Genomic DNA, 23495 nt, shown 5'->3' with positions numbered 1-23495 from the left:
GAGGATTTTCTACAATTGCTTTTTCCCTGCAGTAATCTGACTATTGGAGATCTCACCAGTTTCTTTGTCAATGATGTGGGAGATGTTTACTTCTAGTGAGACAAGGGACAACAGAGTGGAACAGAGTGTGAAACAAGGTAAAATAAAGAAAGGAAACTTAAATTATGGAGGGATGTGTGAGAAAGACCGTGGAGGCACCTGGGAATTGTGGATTGGTTTTATGACAGAGGAGTCACTGTGACTCTTGAAGTAGGTAATTCCCAAGAGGAAGTATAGGGTAGTAGTTATGATAGTACCAGAGTAAAAATTTTTGTGGTTTCACTTACTAGTTTTGTGATGTTGGGCACACTATTTAACCTTTGATGCATCAGTTTCCTTATGTATGAAGCAGAAATAATAACAGTACCTTTCTCATAAAGTAGTTATGAGAATTAAGTGAGTTACTGTCTGAACAACACTTAGAATAGTGCTTGACAGATCTCAAGTATAATATATGGGTTTGTTAATCAAGTAAATTTCCAAAATATTATGGAAAGGTGGTCTCATCATGGATATGTAGGGAAAGTAATAAACATTCATTCATAGCAAAATTTTATTTCATCCTTTAAATTCATATTTTCTATTTGTGGTAAAATGTGTTCTTCGAATAACTTGTTAATATTTGTATATGCTGTATAAATTGTAGGAGGTGTCTGCAATTACTTTGTGTTTTGAATCACAAAAATTTGAAAGCTATTCTTTCAGATTAAGAATCTACTTATAAAACTTAAGCAGATATTATATAAGAATATTTTATGAGAGTATTGCCATTGTTTCAATAAGATCAATATTCTGCAGATATTCATTTAACTTGTTGTGTCCCTTTTTAGGAGTGTAGAGAATCTGAACTTCACAGAGTCTCTGTAAAGGGGAAACCTGGTGTACAATGTGATTACCGTAATTATCTGGTTGGATAACAAAAAGGTTGATTTCCTGACCAGGAACAAATCAGATTCTCTTTGATGAGAAGTGGAACTGTGAGATAGAAACTTTTGTCAGTCATTGATTAGATCCTTAGCTAAGACTAATATAACATTGGAACCAGTGTCAATATCACAGCTATCATGTACCAGTGAAAGTTGGAGAGGAGCAAATATTAGCTGTTATATATTAGATATTTTTTTCATTATTTCAACCCTCTTTCCTGATCTTCCTAAGTTATTTTCATGGATGTATATTCCTTGCAACCTAGTATTTCCAGATTAGAATATTTTCTATGGTTTGGATGTGGTAATGCAAATAAAAGGATTAATAAAAATGGCTAACATTAGAGTGGCTTAACGAAAGAACAATTATACCACCTAGGTAGTGGGAAAACTGTAGAAGACAAATTGTTATGGTTTGTGCTTATATAAGTGAGAATTTTACATTGTAGCAGCTCATATTACTTATCACTTTTTATTGAAATTAGATATCTCCAAGTCTTTTCTTGAAACGTAATAAATGGAATATAATCTTTTAAATTTTTATACAATATCAGGATACTCATAAAATCCTATAAACATTTTTTAAAAACCTTTTTTTATTCAGGAGAAATTTCAAAATTCACACATATTCTAATACAAATAGAGAAGATTTATGGTGCTTCAGAAAAAATTCCACAAAATTGGGCAGATGTTCACATATATTTGTGTGCATTTTTAAATGAATGCACCTTGTTGTACTCCATCTGTTTGGTACTTTAAACTCTTTCCGGAAATGGCATCTCAAAGATTTGAGAAGCCTTACATGCACATATATGCAATAATAAGACTTCAGAGCTGCTTCATAGTGAAATAAAAAATAAAAGCACAGTTGCCTAGGCAGTACTGCTTAAAACGTTTCTTTTATTAAGATTAAAACATTTCATAGAATAACATTATAATATATTTAGGATCATTTTTCTTGTTTACTTGTATTTTTCTATCTTTCTGAATGTCTTTGGTTATAAAAATGTCCTATTATATTTTAAATACTGCAAGCATCAGAGAAGGAAAAGGTAGTGATTTGTGCTTGTTACTGCACAAAGTGCAGTAAGGTTAATGAACTTCTACTACTAACAGGATTAAATATTCAATTTAAATCCAGGCCAGGTGAAGTACATGATTATTCTTTTTTAAATCTACTATAATCGTACCTAAGCATTTCAATCTTAGTCTTTTTTCTGCCTGAACAAAATATGCTAGATAAAAATGGAGGTCTTATTTAAACTATAATCATTTAGTTTCCATCTAGTAAATTTCATTAATTACTTATAGAGAGGGAACAGGTTTAGGATTTTGTGCATTTTAAAGAAGAGCAAATGGCTTTGTGCAGCTGTTTGATGGAGGCTACAGGATCACTAAACATAATATGATTTTCAGTTCTGAAACTGAGATAAGGAGTAAAAGATTTGACTTTAGTGGTATGTAGTATACTAGAGCTTAAACCAGAGGACTAAGAATTTGTAAAGTAACACTGCTTCATGAAAATTATACTTTAATAAATCATGTAACACAAAATGCTGAATTGGTAAGAAATTCTTTATATTAAACCATAATAATTTACCCACTTAAAAGATGGGCATATATTGGGTTAGCATTTTAAATGGATTTCTAAGTTAGGATGTCTCAGTTAAATTTCTCTAGATTAGAATAAGATTGACAGCCTTATTTTGAGTAGTAAAAACTGCCGGTTTTGTGTTTCCTGGGGAAAAAATCTTCCATATTGAATTTCCTCCATAGAAAGCGTGGACATCTGGAGAGGGAAGGATGCTCCCTGGGGAAAAATTCACAGATCATTCTTCATAATTCTGTTTTAAATAGAACAGATATAAACCAACACACTCCTTCATTGATTTATTCACTCATTTAATACATTTTTTTTAATTGTTTCCTATGTCTCAGATGTTTTGAAAATCTTGCCATATAGCTGTCAGTAAAACCAACTACTTGTCCTCCTGGAGCTTCCATTCTCATAAAAAGCAACAGAGAATAAACTTGGAAACTCAGAATAGTTATAAATAGAGCCTCTTTCAGTCTCAAAGTGGTTCAATGAGAGTGAAACATTACTAGGTCCCCTTTTATATATATATATATCAGCTGATGACAAGTATTGTCAAAAACAATAAACAGGGTAAAGGACAAAGGAGTTTGGAGGAGGGAATGCCACTACTATTAATATAGAATGTCAGGGAAGACCTTTTAGTTAGAAAGGAGAAAGGAAGGCCAGTAGATAATGCAGGGAAGAGTGTTCCAGGCAAGTGCAAAAGCTCCAAGGCAGACTTTTGCTTGGACCATTCAAGGACCAGCAAAGAGACTAGTGTGGGTCCAGTAGAGTGGTGAGGGGCAGAACAGCAGGAGAGAATTCAGTGAGTTTTTTTAAAATTAATTAATTAATTAATATTGAGACAGAGTCTCTCTCTGTCGCCAGGCTGGAGTGCTGTGGCTCGATCTCAGCTCACTGCATTCTCCGACTCTCTGGTTCAAGCAATTCTCCTGCCTCAGCCTCCCGAGTAGCTGGGATTACAGGCATGCACCACCACACCCGGATAATTTTTGTATTTTTAGTAGAGATGGGGTTTCACCATGTTAGCCAAGAAGGTCTCAATCTCCTGACCTCGTAATCTGCCTGCCTCGGACTCCCAAAGTGCTGGGATTACAGGCGTGAGCCACCGCGCCTGGTCTCAGTGGGTTCTTGAAGGACTTGGGCTGTTACTCTGAGTAAATGGGATTCATTACATAGTTTAGAGCAGAGAAGTGACATGCTTTGACTCATGTTTTAAAAGAATCATTTGGGCTTCTGTGTTGATTACATGCTAGGAAGCAAATAAGGAAAATAGCTACAGAGCAAGTTGTATAGTCCAGGCAGCAGGGATGGGCTCTTGAAAGAGGTTGATAGTGCTGTTAGAAGTGGTTAGATTTTGAATATACAGACATATCCTATATAAAATCTCTCTAATAAATAAGAACGCCTCTTGATTGTCGAATTACCCACATTTCATATTACTCATACACAACTTTCTCAATACATTTTTAAGACTATACTAATATAGGAAAAAAATTAATATTTATGTCCTAAACACACAAACATTTAAAAATATAATATGCAGGAGAAAACTTGAAACTGAAAAATAGCAAAATAGCAAAATAGCAAATTCTGGTTGCTAGAGCACCAGAATTATGTGTAGATATTAGAATAACAACAAATTGGCAAAAAAAAAAAGGATGTGCATTTTGGATTTTGCATATGCTATGAGGCCTAACGGTGTCATATTTAGCAGGAATGATGAGCATTATCTTTAAACATGAGGATGATAAGATGGGAAGCTTCACATTTTAAAGTAGCCAACCCCTTATAGCTTTGTTCAAAAAATAATGGAAATGTAAATAAAAGTCGATTTTGCATTTTTTATCTAAACATATCAAATCTGTTTTTCAAGTTTTGACTTTTCAAATGTCTCTACAAATACCCAAATGACAGAGAATCTCTACCAGTTCCTCTGAGTTTGATAATTTGCCTGAAATTGCCCATTCATTACCCAAATTGTCAGTACCAGCACCTTCTAAAGTAAGTGACAAAGATAACTTTAATCTTTTACCCTTTTTCCTTCTCGACAATTGCCAAGCCTCAAATGTCCAACTCACTTGGTAAGTATGTATTAGAGAATTGTCTAATTTTTATTGTGCATTTTTCCCTGCATATTTTGGATAAATATTATTTACCATGAAAGATTTCAAAATCTAACAACTTTTGCTGTATTTTAGGTATCCTTTAGTCCTTTAGAAATTTAGTTGGGGACTTTTGTTTTGATGTAGCTCATTGTATTTTTCTCACTTGAAATAATGTGAAATAGGCTGCTGATTCGTGTTTTGGTGCAGAACATTCGATGCGCAGGAATGCTTAATGATGTTAAGTAGAAGTTACCTATTCTTAAAAGGTAGGATCAACAGGGAAGGGATGGGTCAGGAATGATTCCATAGTTTTTAGTCTGGGAAAATTGGAAGGATAGTCACATTTACTGAAATTGGTATGACTGCAGGAGGAGCAGGTCTTGGAGAAAAAGCAGGAATTCTGTCTTGGACATGTTGAGTGTGAGATTCCTATTAGATATCCTAGTTGAAATATGAATAGGTGGTTGAATAGACGAATCTGTTGTTCAGGAGAGGGAACCAGGCTAGAAATGTAATGTTGGTAGTTATCAGTATAGGTTATCTGCATAGGTTTATAACCCTGAGATTTGTTTTGATCACAAAGGGAGTGGATATAGATAGAAAATAAGTTTAAAGAAAGAGCCCTGGGACTTTTCATCATTTAAGACTACGGATATTAAAAGAAAAGAAAAGAGCCAGCAAGGGAGGTGAGTAGAAGTGGCCAGTGACGTAAGAGGAGAGCCAACCAAGAGGGGCCAGAGAAGCCATAGGTGAAGTTTCCTTCCTTTTCTTTCCTTCAACAAAAGAGGTGGTAATCAACTTTTTTTAATGTTCCAGATTGTTGGAGTAAGACAACGGCTGACAACTGAGCAATGAGCTTAACAGCCTGAAGGTCTTTGGTGATTTGATAAGGGCTATTTCACTGGAATGGAGGGGGCAAAAACCTGGGATCAAGGCAAAATGAGAGGGGAAGAATTGCCAACAATGAGTAGAGACAACTTTTGATGAATTCCTTTGGAAAGAGAACAAAGGCATAGAATTTTAACTAGAAAAGAATACTGAGCAGAAACATTTTTGGATAGTTTGTTTTTTGTGTTTTTTGTTTGTTTGTTTTTGACATGATGGATTTAGTACCATGTCTGTAATGTTGAAAAAAATAGAAAAACAAATGATTTAGGTAACAAAATATTGGGTGTAGAGATATCCTTAAGTGGTAAGGGACCAGATCTTCAGCACATGTGTGAGTTTGTGTAGAGTGGGGTGCTGGCAGTGGTGGCCTTAATGGGAACACTAACAATTCATTTCTGGGAACAGAAGAAAAGGCAGAGCATCTGGACACAGATGTAGGTAAGTAGGTAGATGTACTAGTGGAAGTTTATGGAAAGTCTTTTCCAATTTCTTTAATCGTTGTCAATGTTCAAAAGAGGAAAGTCCTTTAGTTGAGTGCTGAAAATAGTGAAATGAGTTTGAGGTTGTTTAGAAAATATGTCATCTCTAGGTCAAAAACTATTACTTATGCTAAGATCTAAGAAACGTGGTGGTGACATGAAAACAGAAGTCATTGGGAACAAGGAGGAAAAATAAGTGTGAGACAAAGGTGTTGCAAAAGACATCAAAATAGAAATGGATGTTTTTATCAAAGACTTGCCACAGTAAGCAGAAAGGAGACTTCTAAACAGGGTGCCACGAGCCTTCCAAAGTGTGCTATCAAATGGTTATCAATGTCCACAATATCTGACAAGATGATAAAATGGGACTCGTTCTATCTCTATTTTATCGAAAGCCCCACAGGCTGAGAACAATACAGAGGTACCTTGTTACTCTATGTCCTAAACCAAAGAGCTAGTCCACTTAATCAGGACATGTTAAAAGATCACGAGACTAGTTCAGACAACTTTAGCAATCTCTCACCTCTAGTCTCTGTAAGTGGAAGAGTTTGGAGAAGAGTGAGAATGTTGTGGAAAGAGTTTTTGGAGTACCATAGAGTTTCACCTCCTCCTGCAAGTGACATAAGCTTAGAGAGCGCTTTCTGTTTTGTTTTTGAATTAAATTTATTTATTCATTCATTCATTCTTTACAGAGGTAATCAAGTTACTGAGAGGACTTTCTAGGAGGGATGAAATATGTCCACAGAGTTTTGGCTTGGGATTGAAGAGCAAAGAGGAGAAAGGCTGCACTGGGAGTGAGTAAGCTGTGCTTCCACCCGACTAGCACAGGGGTGCATGCGTTTCCCATAAGCCAAGTGGTCCTTGGGAGTAGGACGACCCGCCGACCCAATATAGTTTTAAAGGAGACCTTGAAGGTCTTCCAGCCAAGAGCAAGATGACCTGAATAGGAAAAGCAAGGCAAAGCAAAACAAGACACCATATCCTACAATTTCTGAATTGTAGGATGTTCATGAGGGCAGGAGTGGGTGACTGAATGATTAGGGTAAAGTCAGAAAAACAGCATTGCCTTTATCTAAGGAGCTCTGTTTTTGTTTTCTAAAGAACCTACAAGATCCTGCTTAGAAAAAAAGATATCCAGAGATTCCCCACACCCTTATACAAAGTAAGACTGTGTCCTTGCCTTCTGATCCCTTCTTCCCCTGAGGCTGGCCCCAGAGGGTTTTGAAGCTCTCACTATCAGAGTAAGACAGACAATGGAAGAAAGAAGAAAATACCATATTACATGCCCCACCTCAGGCTTTCAGGCCGGAGACAAGCACTAGCTTGGAAAATGGAAGACTTAGCCTGGATGTAAATTTCAAATTAAGGTATTATATTAAAAGGGACTGGTCATTTTAGTGCCTGAAATGACACTGCAACCAAAAAGGATCAGGAGTGTTAAGGGACCTGCTTGGAAATAAGTGATTTCCAGAAGAGGTTTGAAGAATAGTCGGGGAGGAATGAAATTGCATCATGATTCACTCATTGAGTGCTTCACTTTCAATATGTCAGTTACACAACCTTATTAAAATTATAGATATATTGTGAAGGCTACACTGTCAGATGGAACACTGAGCATAGCAAGTCTTGCCATACGGGTTAAATCGATACTACTCAGTGACTTTCTACAAGTTAATGGTAGATGTTGTGACTTCACAAAACGTTAAGTTGATCTCAAAGAAAAATCAAAATCAAGTATTTACTGGAACATGAGAATATTCCAGTTTTGAAAATATAAAGAAACATAGTCAAATAAGCTAACTATTCTGTTTCAATGGTATCCCAGTGATGAAGAGCAATCAAATGAAATAAACATGATAATATATATAACCTACAGTTTTCTACATTTTCAAAAAAATAACTCTATAAGATTCTTAAATAGGTCACCAGAAATTTGAGTTCCTAATTAAAACTGTGCCATGATTAGAAAATTTGAAAACCTACACAATATAGCCTACCAGCTGTGGTTGAGCTACTAACCCCCACACCTTGAGAACATGGCTTAATTTTAAGGCTCATGAATAAGTGATGATGAAACCATTGGTACGTCACAAGACTCAGCCGATGTATTTGGGATCCCTGATCTGTCCTTAATTTGAGTAGAGTGGCTATCTCTAAGTTGCATACTCTACCCTAATACAATAATATATCATTTAATTATGGGGCTACATTCTGAGGAATGCAGTATTAGGTGATTCTGTCATTGTATGAACATCACAAAGCATACCTAAGCTATATGCAAACCTGTACAGCACTTTACTGTACTGAATGAGTACTGTAGGCAGTTGTGACACAATGATAAGAATTTGTGTACCTAAACATATCTAAACATAGAAAAGGTACAGTAAAAATAAAGCATTACATTCTTATGGGACCATCATCATATATGCAGTTCGCCATTGACCAAAACACCATTATTTGGCACATGACTGAGTGTATATACATACACACACATATGTATACATGTGTGTATACATATATATAATGCAATGCTATACTATATTTAATCCTCACTTTATAATAATGTAATGAAGATTAAGCAACGTAATGTATAAAGAGTAAGATCCAATTCATTTCCTTCCTTAACTTCAGAGGCAACACCTTTTCATGTTTGCTTTCCTGGGATATCACAGAGTAGGTAATGACATGCTGACAGCTCTCACTTCAAATTCATGACCACTAACCTCAAGGGGGCAATCCTAAAAGCCATTCATACCTTTTTTCCTCCATAAATACCCAATAACTCATCCTGCTTCTTATCCATTTGTGAATGTTCCCATAATCTTGTTCATTCCTTCTTTCTTACCACTGGAAAATTTTGCTCATGAGGTCATTCCTTCCTCAAATTACTAAGCTGACGGACTTCATTACATTTTTAGCATGCAGAGCCCCATTGTTTTTTTCCTAATGAAATCTTACATAGAACACGAAAGTAGAACTACTCTCATTCAAGCACAGGGTGTGGCTGCAGTGTGAGGTCTCAGAGCCCTGGATGCACAGCCATACCCTCCTTGTCACCCTCCATCACCCACCCCAGTGGCAGCCATATCAGTAGGTATTTATAGAAATATTTCTCGTTTCTTGTTACTCTACCCATGGCAACTCATTATTCATGGGTGGGTGTATGTAAAGCATTTAGACACTTGATTAGTTTCTTTTCCTTCTGTCCCCTAAACATAGGCTTTCCTGAAGTTTCTTGTCTCAGGCCCTTTATGATTTGTTTCACACTCCTGCTTCAATGATCTTATCATCTCATCTAATACCAACTCTCACTTATTTACAGACAACTTCCTGTTATACATCTCTAGTCCCACCTCCTAGGTAATTGTTCAATCTCTCCCTCTTCCAGAGTCATTGCCACATGCTCTAACCCTGGTTTCTCCTTTTGTCCCAAAGCCAGTTCCACTTTCTTCTTTCTGTTTATGGTCACGATGTTCTTTGTTCAAGCTTAAAACTTCACAATCATCTTTGAATTCTTTATCTTCCTCATGTCAGTCAGTTGTCACAGTATATAGATTGTGCCTCTGAAGTTCAACTCACATACCTCCTCTTGTGTCCATTCCTAAAACAATCACCCTGGTTTAATTTCTTATTGCAGTTTGTTTGGTCTAATGCAATGAATACTGAATTAGTTCCACTGCCTCCAGCTTTCCCTACACAAATCCATCACACTCACTGTTGCCAGGCTGATCTTCCCAGAGCACTGATCCACCTATTTCACTACCACAATCCTTCAATGACTTCCTTTTACCAATTGGATTAAGAACACACTCTTCTGCCTAGAATTCTTGGCCCACCACAATGTGTTCCCAACCTGTTTTTTGTGCATTATCTTGTTTAATGCCCCATAACAAGTCTACATTAAAGACAAATTAGAAAGTTTGCTGTTGTCCAAACACATCCCATGTTAGAAATATGTTCCTCTGTATTTTCTCTTTCTGCATCTGTATAATTTGTAGATGCCCTTCAAAGCAGTATAATACAATGATTTAGAGCCTTGGCTTTAGAGTTAGACAGACCTGGGTTCAAGTGCTTCCATTTAAAGGCTTTATGACCTTGGGTTGTTTACTTAACCTCTTTAGAGCTAAATTCTACATTTTAAAAATGATGATGATAATATTACATACATTATAAAGTTGCTGAGAGAATTAAATGAGATAATATGTCTTCACACTTAAAGTTTTTAAGCAATGGTATAGCATAGGAAGTACTAGTGAGTAAATTTACTCAAACATGTAAGGTACCATCCTCAGGGACTTTGCACCTGCTGTCCTTATGCCTGTAATACTCTTCTCCCAGGTACATGCATGACTTATGCTCCCAGGTCACTATTAAAATGCCACTTCTTCAAAGGAGTCTTACCTAATGATCCTAAGAGTACTCACTGTGTCCACTCTGTTCCTTTATTTTGCTTCTCTTTCTTTAAAACAACTGACATTATATTATTTATGTATGTATTTATTTGTATATTGCCTGCTACACTAGAAGGTAAGCTCTGTCTGAGTCAGGTATTAGTCTATTTTGTTTATTGCCACCTTCCAGGCACCCAGGGCAGTGTCTGGCATATGGTGGCTATTAATGGGTTTTTATTGAATGAATAAATAACCAAATTAATATTTTAAATAAATTTTAGCTTTAATTAAAGGTAGTTCCAAATATTTTTGTTATAATAATTTTTTTGATCAGCCCACTGAGTTAGTTACCTCCTTCTATGAAATCTGTATATACTTCCCTAACGGAATGTATATTCTGATTTAGATATTTATGTCTGATCTTAGCACAGTTTGGCAGATCAAGTATTTCTCAAGAATAGGAATATTGTAACAACAGAATTGAGTAGTTGTGACAGACTGTAAGGTATACACAAACACACACACACACAGCTATATATAGTAAATTTATATTTTAATTTAAATTAAAATTTAAATATACATATATATATATCCAGTAGCCACCACAAAGTGAATTTTATATAGAAGTCAGTCAATAATATAAAACTGTTATTCAATAACTAATACATAGTATGCAATTATATATCAATGAGATCGATAATAGAGAAGCAATGATAGTAAACAAATTGTAACTAGATAATGGAAATAGTCATAATTTATTGAACACCTAATGATGCTCAATGTTGATTTCAATAATAGCCTGAAAAAATGGATGTATGAAGCTCTTGGCAGTTAGGTCGCTTTTCCAGGGTCACCAAGAAGGAATAATAATCATAGCCACAATAGCAGCCAGCATTTATTGAATGTGTTTTAGGCATCGGGCTGTTAACTTTACATGTATCATATAATTTAATTTAATCTTTACAACATACTTTTGAGATAGATAATATAATCCTTTTTTTTTAGATAAAGAAAATGAGGTTCTGCAAGTTTAAGTAATTGGCTTGATATCACATAACTTGTGAGTAGTAAAAGAGCAGGGTATGCCTGACTCCAAACTTTAGCAGAGTAATTACGTATTCTGCTCTGAAACTTTTGTACTATAGATACCTGCAACAATAGTCTCATGATGGAGGGATGAATTATTTACACTAGGAGGCTGGGATTACTTGATTTTTTTGAAGACAACTGAAATAAGTCCAAATGTGAAGTCTTTTATATTCTGGCTCCCCCGTCCTTCAACCTATTTGCTCCTGCTCCCTCCCAAGCCTTTCAGGCCACCAAGGCTGTCTGAAACCTCATGGGCCTCTGAGCAGGCTCTATGTATTTCTTTTCCTTTGTTTTTGCTTCTCCACCTCTTCTCCACCCTGACCCCCCAGAATCCTCTCATCTCTCTTCTCCACTTATTTGATTTTTTTTCTCTGTTCAAATGCCACCACATCCATGGTACTTGAATTCTTCTTGCTTTTATTGGCTTACGGTAAAATCTACATTCTATACAATTCTGGTAGAAGAAGTATTTGGTGCTTCTTTTCACAGCACTTGATATTGATATTTAACTTTGTTTGTGTGTCTATATATGTCTTGTTTTCTCCCCAAGGGAATTTTAAGGACCAAATTCTATCATGATTTCTGTTTCTCCATCATAATAACAACATACTGACACACAGTAGGTATTAAATTTCTACTTAATTGAGTTGAACATACTAAAAAAAATCCCTTTAAATGATACAATTAATTTTTAATAAAGTACACATGTTTTAACAGAAAGTAATACAACTAAAGTAAGTGAATGTACTTCTACTACCTGCTAGAGGCATAAATTTAATGAGATGGAAGGGTCAAAGAAAGTACAGTGGAATAGGGATGCTTTGTACAAGGGTCAACTAAGTATTAAAAAATGGTCTCAGGGTCAGGATTCATCTGTTGGGGTTCATTTTTTGCTTTTTGTATAAATGAAAAGTTCAGGACTAAAATAAGTACCCAAGTTATATTACTGCTGTAGAGATCCAAATAGCAATGCACAACGCATGAAATTATTATTTAGCAGTCATCTCAGCCAGAACTGAATATCAATTAACATTAAGATCTCACTGTTCACATGGCACTGTGCTAGGCACTTAGAAGGGTTGGGAGGCACTTTCCTTAATCTCTGCATATATGAAGCTTACAGTTAAGAGACATGCATTACAAGAGACATACATATCCATGCATGTATTAACAAGAGGTCTAAATTATAGGATACGGAGTGTGGGGGAAGAGAAATACAAAACATTTTAAAGTGTTCTCATGGCATTTTGTATTTTGATGTCACTCTGAAATGATTTGTAAAAAGGAGAGAAGGCAAGTGGGACTGGAAATGCTGAAAAGAGGAAAATAAAATGTAAATGTGTTTAGTGGGAGGGCTCATATCTTGAAATGTTTTTGTATTTCTTTGTGTTGCTAGCAGATAACTGGAGTGACCAATAGGTATTTTGTAATCCTCTGCTAATTTTCCTTATAAATACACTTTAGATAAGTTTTCCTTGTAAAAATAAACCCACTCTTCACCAGAGGCTACTCATCCTATGTCATTGACTCTGCTACCTCATCAGACTTGCTGTTCTTTCACTGTTCTCTCCCACTTCCATACAGACTTAATCGTCTGCATCTTTTCTCATTTCTCCTTCTGTGAACACTCAGATGACCTCACTAAATTGTTGAGGTTTCATGCTCTTCCTGACTTTTCTTGGCCTCTGAAAGCCCCACTGCATTTTCTCAACCTATAAGGAGGCACATAAAATCCAACAAAGAGTCAACAAGCCAAGATTCCCAATCTATCTTCCTGGCTGACATAGGCTGACTTCCCGAGAATGCTAGGGCCCTGCTCATGATCTACGGGATTTGGCACAAGCAGTGACGATTTCTAAACCTATGCAAAGGCAAATCAATTATGTTGGGCATTCTTCTTTGAGATCCAAAGGATTTATTTCTTCAACATAAAACACTGCTGCATTTATTTAAGCTTGAAGGCAAAAGGCTAAGCAAAAGGTACAGAATTGGTGATTGAGTCTAAATAGTTACTATTAAGAAGTGGAAAACTGAACTCTGTGGTGAAGCAAGCTTAGAGACTCCACCAGGAGGTGAAAAGCTAAAGCCCATACATTAAAGCCTGTCTTATATTTAAATGCTTGCTTTTCCTCATTCTTCATGTCAAACAAAACAGAAGAAAACTTGTTGCTTCTAGCTCAGAAATATCTACAAAATTAATCTCCTTTTCCCCCATGCTGACACTGTCTTGGTTTGCCTTGCTTAACTCCACTTAATAAATGACCTCCCAGATTTTTCCAGCATCCACTGCTTCTTTCAAATTTATGCTCCACATCTCTGCAGGAGTTCCTTCTATGGACTGAATTATGTCCTCTCTTCCCTCTAAATTCATATGGTGAAGCCCTAACCTCCAATGTGATGGCATTTGGAGATGAAACCCATGGGAGAAAATTAGGTTTAGATGAGATTTTTGAGGTGGGATCTCATGATGGGATTAATACCCTTATAGAAGAGATATCAGAAAGTTCTGTCTCCTCTGTCTCTCTTTCTCTCTCTCTCTCTCTCCCCCCCTCTCTGCCATGTGAGGACACAGTGAGAAGATAGCCATCTGCAAGCCATGAAGAGAGCCCTCACAAGGACTTGAATGTGCTGACTGATCTTGGACTTCCAGGAAGGAAGGAAGGAAGGAAGGGAGGAAGAGACAGAGAAAGAAAAGACAAAGGGAAAGGGGAAGGAAGGAAAGAAACAAGAAAAAAGAAAGGGGAAAAAAAGATGGATTTTGGGCTACCAGCTCAAGTTGATGAGTGATTTTAATTGATATGGCCCTTTTTCCTCTGGGAGGGCCCCAACAATGTTGCTTTCTATATGAAAAGAGGAAAATACTTTATTACCCTAGTTGGTAACTAGGATATATATTTCCAACCAGTTGCCACCCTCAGTCCACTCACCTAGTGGTATAAGTTTAGGTAGCTGTTGACAGCGTGATTATTCACTCTTACTGTTTTCTACCCATTGAGAAAGTACATAGGAATATCCATTTTTAGGTGGATCCAGGTCCAGTGAACAATTCTTAGAGGAAAAAGATACTAATGCATAGTAATCACTCACTTGCCTTGAACTTTTTGGACTGTTTAGTCAGAACAGAATATGGATATTGTTATGATCAGAAAGAGCCCAAAGCCTATATGTTTGGAAAAGATAAAGGAGGAATCAAACAACATATTTCTTCCTCTATATTTTTACAACCACTTCTTCTCCCATTATGAATATAAAGCTGCTTATATGATTTTTTCTGTGTAGTTTAATAAAATATGATAGGAAAGAAAGATATTTAAAGCTCAAACTAATTGTAGCTGTTTCTATCCTCAAATAGAAATGCTGTAACTTGTATCAGTGTGGAGATAGAGCTCTATTTCATCTTCTCCCCTTAGCAGAAACTGGTGGAGGAAGTTAGGGATGGGGGTCAGGGGCAGGGAGTGGAGGAAGACGCTTAGTAGATGACTCATTTAAGTGTACCAGAGAATCTTCAGAAAACATCCAGGGCTGAAGACAGGGGATAAAGAAAGCTGAATTTGTTGGCATAAGAAATAGGGAGACTTTTCTTTTTATTTTTGCTTGGGTGTTTTTATTTTTGAAGAGCAGAAAAGAGAGAAAGAAGCCAAATAAATGGCTGCATGTGTGTCGGGGGTGGGGTGGGGCTAAAGCTCAATCTGGTGGGAGTATTTTACAGAACATTTTAAGAACAGAAAATTAGGTATAAAATGACAAAGTGAGCATGTAGGTCTACCATCCCCTCCACCAGGTCCCAATAAACATATATATACATACTATTGATAGCGTAATAGTACTGGAAAATAAGAAAGAAAGCAGGCAGTGCTTGAGGATTTTAAGGAAATCTTGGAAGACTGAAAGAATTATGAAGAAAAGCAAGAAGAGTGATCCACTGGCCAAAAGTAGCAGACTAAGCTAAGTCTTATTAGAAATAGCCTAGAGACACTCCAAATTTAGAGTCAATACAGAGAGAGCCAGTGATAGGCCAGAGTGCAGTCACAGAGATTGAGCCCAGCTGGCACCATTTCCTCCCTCTCCCGGGCATTCACAGATTGTGGTGGCTGACCATTTCTTTTCTGCAAAAAGTGAGCCAACAGGTGAAGATGATTCTGTGTCATTGTAGGAGAGGAACAAATCTAGATAGAAGTAATGCTGCATCCTCAAGTAAACACGGAGTGGAATGTGAAAGAAAAATTATTACCAGAAGAGAAATTTACTAAAATTCTGCACTGCCAGAGAGTCTCCATCCTTTCTGTCTACCTTGCACTCACATACTCCATAATATACACATAGCCTGCCATTTGCCTTTCCATTTAAGGAAGAATTCTGTTAGGGTAAAAGACCTAAAATGACCGCAGAGGAAAAATATATTAATAGGTATACTAACCAACAAATAGCCACAAACCAATAACCAAGTATTTCCAATGTGGAGCAAAACCAAAAATAGGAAGGAGAAGGCAAAGATCAAAGAATGGGACAACTGATGCCAGAGGAACACAGATAACCAAAGATAGAGAAGATGATTCTAAAAAAATTTTAATTATAATTACTACAAAAATTTTAATTGTGATTAGCAAGGAGAAATGTGAGAATAGTTCGATATTCAAATGAGAAGGTATTACTTGGAACAAAGATAACTCAGAATAAGAATTATTTAATCAACTTAAAATTATAATTGTTAAAAGTTCATAGGTAGACTGAGTAATGTAAAAGATTAAAGCTAAAACAAATGATTTGGAAAATAAGGTCAAGGAACTCTCTTCCCAAAAATATAAATAATATCTGAAAATATTTAAGATGGTAGAAGGAAGATACAGCAGATTCAACCTCTATATAACATGATCTTTAATGACAGAGAAACAATGGAAAAGAGAAAATAATCAAAGAAATAGTAGAAAAAAATTATGCATTCAAAAAATATATATATACAGATTTTTGGTCCACTGTGTACTAAATAGGGTAAATTAAATTAAAAAATAATGTAGCACAGAATGAAGGAATTTCAAGACTATTGCAGTAGAAAGTGGAGATTGAACTCTCAAATCCACTGAAACAAAAGGTGAAAGTGAGAGCTTTAAGCACTGGAGTGAGTTGAAAAGTACTGGAAGATATTAGGGAGGAGGTTGTTAAATATGATTAGGACATTTGTGTTTGCTAATTGTTGTTTATGGAAGTTATGCAGCCACTTGCCCATAGCCACTGGGACATAGGAGTGCTTTCTCCTTTGATGATTACATTTCAAAGGGATAGCCTCAGGTCATTGAGAAAGACATTCTTGAGTTGTAAAACTGGAAAGAGGCTGGGAGAAGATTTACATGTCAAAGAGGTAGAGAAAGAATTTACAACTGCAAGTTCTCTACGTGAGTGATCTGAGAAAAGGGAAGTCAAGTGCCTAAATCAGAAAGAAACTTGTGATCTTTAATACCAGTAAGGAAGGGAGAGAGAGAAGGAAGGAAGGAAGGAAGGAAGAAAAGAAAAGGAAGGAAAGAAGGAGGGAAAGAAAGAAAGAAAAAAGAAAGAAAGAAAGGAAAAGAAAAAAAGAAAAGAAAGGAAGGAAGGAAGGAAAGAAGAAAGGGGAAGAAAGGAAGAAACGAAGGAAGGAAAGAAGGAAGGGGAAGAAAGGAAGGAACAAAGGAAGGAAGGAATGAAAGAAGGTAGGAAGAAAGGAAGGAGAGAAGAAAAAAGGGAAGGAAGGAAAAAAAAGGGAAGGAAGGAAGGAAAACAGGAAGGAAGAAGGAAAGACCTGTCAAAAGTCTCGTCAGTCTGAGGGGAATGTTAAGACCAAGCTTGTCCAACCTGCAACCTGTGGGCCACATGCATCCCAAGACTGCTTTGAATGCAGCCCAAAACAAATTCATAAACTTTCTTAAAACATTATGGGATTTTTTGTGACTTTTTTTTCTTTAACTCATCAGCTGTTGTTAGCGTTAGTGTATTTTATGTGTGGTCCAAGACAATTCTTCCATGTGGCTCAGGGAACCCAAAATATTGGACACCCCTGGTTAAGACCATCTTGGTCACCACCATGCATACCAGGTGGGCACGGGTTAAAAGTTTCCTGATGGAATGCAAGCTGCCTCCCATTAAATTTCGATAAAACATCTGTATTAATTTTCTATTGTTCTTGTAACGCATTTCCACAAACATCTCCATTTTGGAAGGTCACCTATCTCACTGGTGGGAAAACCAAGGTGTCCACACCTTGAAGGAATCAGAAGGCTGATTCCTTCTGGAGGCTCTAGGGAAAAATCAGTCATTTGTCTTTTCCAGATTCATATACCTTCCTTGGCTTGTTCTTTCTTCTTCCATTTTCAAAGCCAGTAATATAGCATCTTCTCTCTTCTCTGAGCTCTGATTTCATTGTCACATCTCCTTTGACTTTGACCTTCTTGACTCCCTCTTTAGGAACCATTTTATCCTCTTTGTTGAGCCCATCCAGGTAATCCAAGATAATCTCCTCATCTGAAGATCCTGAATTTAATTTATCTCCACAATCGCTTTTGCCATGTAATGTGGCATATTCAAAGGCTTTAAGGACTAGGATGGGGACATCTTTAGGGGGCCATTATTCCACCCACCACTGCTTCGTAGGCTGCTAACTTGTTTGCTGCTGTCAGTTCGGGACCCCTATCTTAAACTCTTTGTCTGTTCCCACACTATCCACAGGCCCAGGAAAGAGTCTTGGGAAATAGGATTTACATATACATGTGTACATGAGCACAAACAATAAGGTCACTCGCACAGTCACTTTCACCTGAGCGGACAGGTCTCTTACACTGTACCACCCAGTCCATGTCTGCAGCCTTAGGGAATATGACATCCCTCAGGCTGGAGACGGCCTGGCCTGCTCTTCTCCTTCTTAGGTACTCCAGCGTATCTAATAGTTTTACCTACCCAGATGTGTTCCTGATGATGATGCTGGTTTCACTTGCAAATTCCCGTATAATGCTTAGCCCTCTGGTTTGGGTATTTTAATTTTACTGGATAATGATCGTGGTGATTTTAAACATTTCCTGTTGCTTGTTAAACTGCATGCCCGATTCAGCTCCAAATAACAGCTTTTACACGCAAGTGAAAATTTAGCTCCTAGTATTTAACAACTACTATAATTTTAAAATCTACTTTCAATTAAGAAAACCTTGTAATTCTAAAAAGTGGTTATGTTCCAAAGAAGTGCTGAAATGTCAGCTGAATACAAGTCCACTTTATGTCTGGCAGGAACTGTTCAGTTGTCGTGTGGCTTAGCATTGAAAAGCTCACTCCAAAGTGCTACTGACAGGCCTGGTCTAGTGTGGCATTTAATATTTCCCTTTATACATTTCCCCATGGTGTCAGAACAATCTCCAGTAATCAAAAGAGGTGAAAAGAGCTAGAATAAAATATTTGTTAAATCTAAACATACACAATTGACGTGTTCAAGAAAATGTGCATAAGGAGTGTATTATTGATTTTAACAATGAAGATCATTTATGATTCTGGAAACAAGGTAGCTTTTGAGAATATGACAATTATCTCCTTTATGTTGCCAAAACTCTATATAGATGGATTAGTTTTACGAAGAAAAGGAGTCTTTAAAGCAGCACACCTTTTTGAAAGTTAATCTAGTAGGACTCTGTCATTGAAGAATCAAGTCCAAGTTTCATGGAAAATTTCCTTTATGTTTTAAAATTTAATTTATGTTGAAATTAGTGCAGGTAGTTGACATAGAAATGAGTTGAATTATTTACATGGAATACTTGGAGATCCTACTTGGTACATAAAAGGCTTGAAATCTATCAGCTGATCATTTACTGGACAGTTGCTGACTCTAGATGTTTATAGGCATAAGATTAATCAGAATTTCTTTAAAACGAAAAGTTTCCTCAAAAAATCTAAAAACAGAGGTATCATATAATCTAGCAATTCCACTTCTAGGTATCTCCCCAACAGAAAGGAAATCAGTGTATTGAAGAGATATCTGCACTCCCTTGTTTGTTGAATCACTGTTCACAATAGCTAAGATTTGGAAGCAACCTGCGTCCATCAGCAGATGAATGGATAAAGAAAATGTGGTACTTATACACAATAGAGTACTATTCAGACATAAAAAGAATGAGATCCTATCATTTGCAGCAACATGGATGGAACGGAGATCATTATGTTAAGTGAAGTAAGCCAGACATAGAAAGACAAACATCACATGTTCTCACTTATTTGTGGGATCTAAAACTCAAAACAAACTCTTGGACATAGAGAGTAGAAGTATGATTATCAGAGGCTGGGAAAGGTAGTGCATTTGAGGGTGGGGGTGGGGTATACAGAGGAGATTAGGATGATTTATGGGCACACAAAACAATGGACCAAAAGAATGAAAAAGACCTACTATTTGATAGCACAACAGAATGACTATGGTCAATAATAATTGTACATTTTAAAACAACTAAATGAGTGTAATCAGACTGTTTATAATAAAAAGGATAAATACTTGAGGGAATGAATGCCCCATTCTCTATTATTTGATTATTACACATTGCATGCCTGTATCAAAACATCTTATGTATCCTATAAATATATATATCTACTATGTGCCCACAAAATTAAAAATAAAACAAAAATAATATAATCTTTAATCATTTAACATATAAAAGGTAAGGTCTTGTCTATGCTAAAATGAAAGAAAGAGCAAATTTGTGGTAAATTGTATAGCTTTTGTTCTCCTGGCAATGTTTATTCTGTAACTGGGTCTTTTTTGTATTTTTAAAGTAAGCATTTAATCAAAAACATTTAGTCAAAACATCATGTTTTTGTTTGTTTATTTGTAAGAAATTATATTTCAACATATGTAGGTTAAAAATGTGTTAGTTTGGTTTATTTTCTTTGTTATTTTGTCTTCTTTTTTTTTTCTTTCAGATCATCACTCAGCCTTGGTGAATTGTTTTGATTAGAGAGAGAGAGGTCTTTGAGATGGTTTGCAGTGACAGCGTCATGGTTTGTGCAGGCAGGCAGTATTCTTTTTGTCTTTTTATTGGGCCAAGGACATCTACAGATTTTATCAATAGGTGCACAAAAATTTGTAGATGGGGGTGGAACAAAGTTTCATTCTCTCCATAGACACAGCACTAAAAATATCAAATTGAACACATTTCTACTTGAGAAGGCTCAAGATTTGTCCTTAGCCTGAGTTGTGCATGTTCTTCCTTTTAATATGCATTTTTTTAAATGCCAGGGGAAATTTAAGCGGTGTTTATTAAAGCAGAAATGTATTGATGACATGTGTTGGAGGTTTTATTTCAATCCCCCGAGTTCTGCAATGAACAGATCCGTTTTACACTCAGCCCAGGCAGCCTGATTTACCCACTGGCCCTTCTGTTGGATACCTGGTGATTTTATTTTTCATCCGTGATATGGTTCGGTTGCCCCTATTAAAAGATATATGTTTAATTGAAACTTTTAAAGAAAATTTTAGAAAATCTTATTTAAAGAAGTTTATCACACATTATAAAGAACTTTTTGAGACAGAAAATATTTTAAGAGGAAAAAAAGCCTTAATTTTCTAACTGTTTGTAATGATGCTCAGTGACATTGCTTTCATATAGAAGAGTATGATAAGGGCTGTTAGCTGATCTTCTGAGATCAACCCATTTTAATGTACTTGTCCAATAATTAACTCAATACTAGATGAAAGCAGTCTTCCAAATTCCAACATTAAGTTTTAATACCAAGCCAGGTATGAGGCATTCAAACTCATTGCAGCAAACAGGTTTCTAAGTGTGGCTTTTTCTTTCATGCAGAGAAGGGACTGATTAGTTTCCCAAACCATAAAAATTGTTTTCTTTCTTTTTCTTTTTCTTTTTTTTTTTTTTTTGAGGGGGGCGGGGTGCGGTTCTGAAACTGATTTCTTGGTTGTCTCCATTACTCACAAATCTGCTTGCCATATTTGGTAGCAAAGTCAGGGGCTAAACTTATCTTAGCTGTTGCCCACAATTTATGAAGAGATAATCCAGTTCATAGGAAATGAGGTACTTCAAGTATTTGAGGAATGGCAAGTATTTCTTTGTCAGCATGGATTCAGCTTCAAATACGTCTCCTACTGATCTCTGGACTACCGCTCTACGCCGCATTGATCCATGCAGGAATAATTGTAAAGAGTTTCCAGGATTTCTTTTACTATCAGAAAAACAACACCCTGGAATCACTTTGCCTGTGGTTTATAGTGAAAACAGCCGTCTGAGCATTTTGAGCCAATAGCTTTGGATAAGGTGTGTAATTTGTTTGGTGCTGAGTTCTGTGACATGAAAAGTAAATTACAATTGGGAAGGGTAGTGGGAAGAGGGATACCATTATTAAAGAAAAAGAAGAAAAGAAAAAAATATTGTTTCAGCAGCAAGGATTTTTGAGGTTTAATTCTTCTCCCCACTCCAAATTTGCTGGCTTGAGGCTACTCATCAGCTTCATTGCCACCCATAAAAGCACATGGATTTTAAGCTGATGAAAAAGATGGACATGGATTATGCCTTTTCCTCTGCCAATGCTATGAGAATACCTTGGTTCACTAGAAGAAATGCTGACAGATAAAAATGAATAGAATATCATAATTTTTGTTCAAATAGGATAGCAAATGCTTGTAAAATATTCCTAAAATTGTGCATAACCTTTGACTCAGATAAATCGCTTTTAAGAATATAGAAATAATCATGTGTTTGAGCCCGGAGTTTGCTGCCTAACCATGGCACATTAACATAGGTAAAATTAGGAACAACTTGAATGTCCAAGTGTGGTCTGAATGAATATATTGAGGTATACTCTAGTAAAAATGTAAGTAGGTGGACTCATACCTTCGCAGCAATGATACACTCTTGTAGGCATTGAAAATGTGTTGATACTAATCTAGATACTGAGCATAAAGAATTAAGGAAGAAAAACAAGGTCTATGATCGTATTGAGTTTATATTATGAATGGAAGAATTGATAGTGACAGAAAAGTACATTTAACATATATTTTTAAGATAAAAATTAGGTGGCTAAACCTGGGTTTCCCAGGAAACAAATCTAATGGCAGATGGCTTATGTACTATTGCTTTATTAGCAAGTGCCATCCCAGGAAAGAGAAGTGACAGAGCAGGGGAGTAAGGCAGGGAAGAAAGGGAGAGCCAACAAGAGGAGAAGGCATTATTGATATTGATAGTGATATTGGTCACTGCTGAGTTAAACTGATTACTGGTTAAGTGAGGCTGAGCCCTCCTCAAGTAGCCATGTAAAGCATCTGTCTAGACTCTGTAGAGTAAGGGTTGGGAGCAGAAAGGGGGAAGAATGTGTCCACTGGCTTCTATATCTATTGGTCATTTTTTTCCCTCTGGGGTGTTAATTCTTCCACACTTCCAGGTTATTCATGTGTGGACAGGCACTGAGTAGATGCATCTGTGGGCATCCCCAAGGCATTTCAGGTATGCATGTTTGAAGTAGGTCAGAGCCCACCCAGGAGATGCCTGGGTGTTTGATGCATGTAGAACACTGATTGAGTAGGTTACGAAATATATGATTACTATGATTCTGTTTTTGATGTAGAAATAGTTAAAATGTTAACAATGATTATAGTTGGGTTTTTGGAATATGGTTTGTGTTTGTGTTCTTTTTGTCTTTGCATTATTTTCTTGCAATGAACATGGATTGGTTTTGCAGTAAGAAAAAAACCAAAAACTTATATTTTTAAAATGGAAATTTGTCATTCTTCATATTTCACAAATTATGATTTTTCTCCAATGTTATTTACTTAAAATTTTTCATTCGTATTTCACAAATTATGGTTTTTTTACTATTATTATTATACTTTAAGTTTTAGGGTACATGTGCACAATATGCAGGTTAGTTACATATGTATACATGTGCCATGCTGGTGTGCTGCATCCATTAACTCGTCATTTAGCGTTAGGTATATCTCCTAATGCTACCCCTCCCCCCTCCCCCCACCC

The 23495-nt window shown here is 36.3% G+C and overlaps 1 long non-coding RNA gene across 1 annotated transcript; it reads left to right on the top strand.

The window, feature by feature from the left end:
• On the top strand, nt 1-21882 carry LOC134756907 (uncharacterized). Its single transcript, XR_010130353.1, has 3 exons — nt 1-137; nt 6730-6831; nt 20437-21882. It is a non-coding gene; the product is annotated as an uncharacterized lncRNA (long non-coding RNA).
• The last annotated feature ends 1613 nt before the right edge of the window (nt 21883-23495 follow it).

Source organism: Gorilla gorilla, chromosome 1, assembly GCF_029281585.2.
Source record: "Gorilla gorilla gorilla isolate KB3781 chromosome 1, NHGRI_mGorGor1-v2.1_pri, whole genome shotgun sequence".
NCBI lineage: Eukaryota > Metazoa > Chordata > Mammalia > Primates > Hominidae > Gorilla > Gorilla gorilla.
This window is presented reverse-complemented; position numbering and strand designations above follow the sequence as displayed.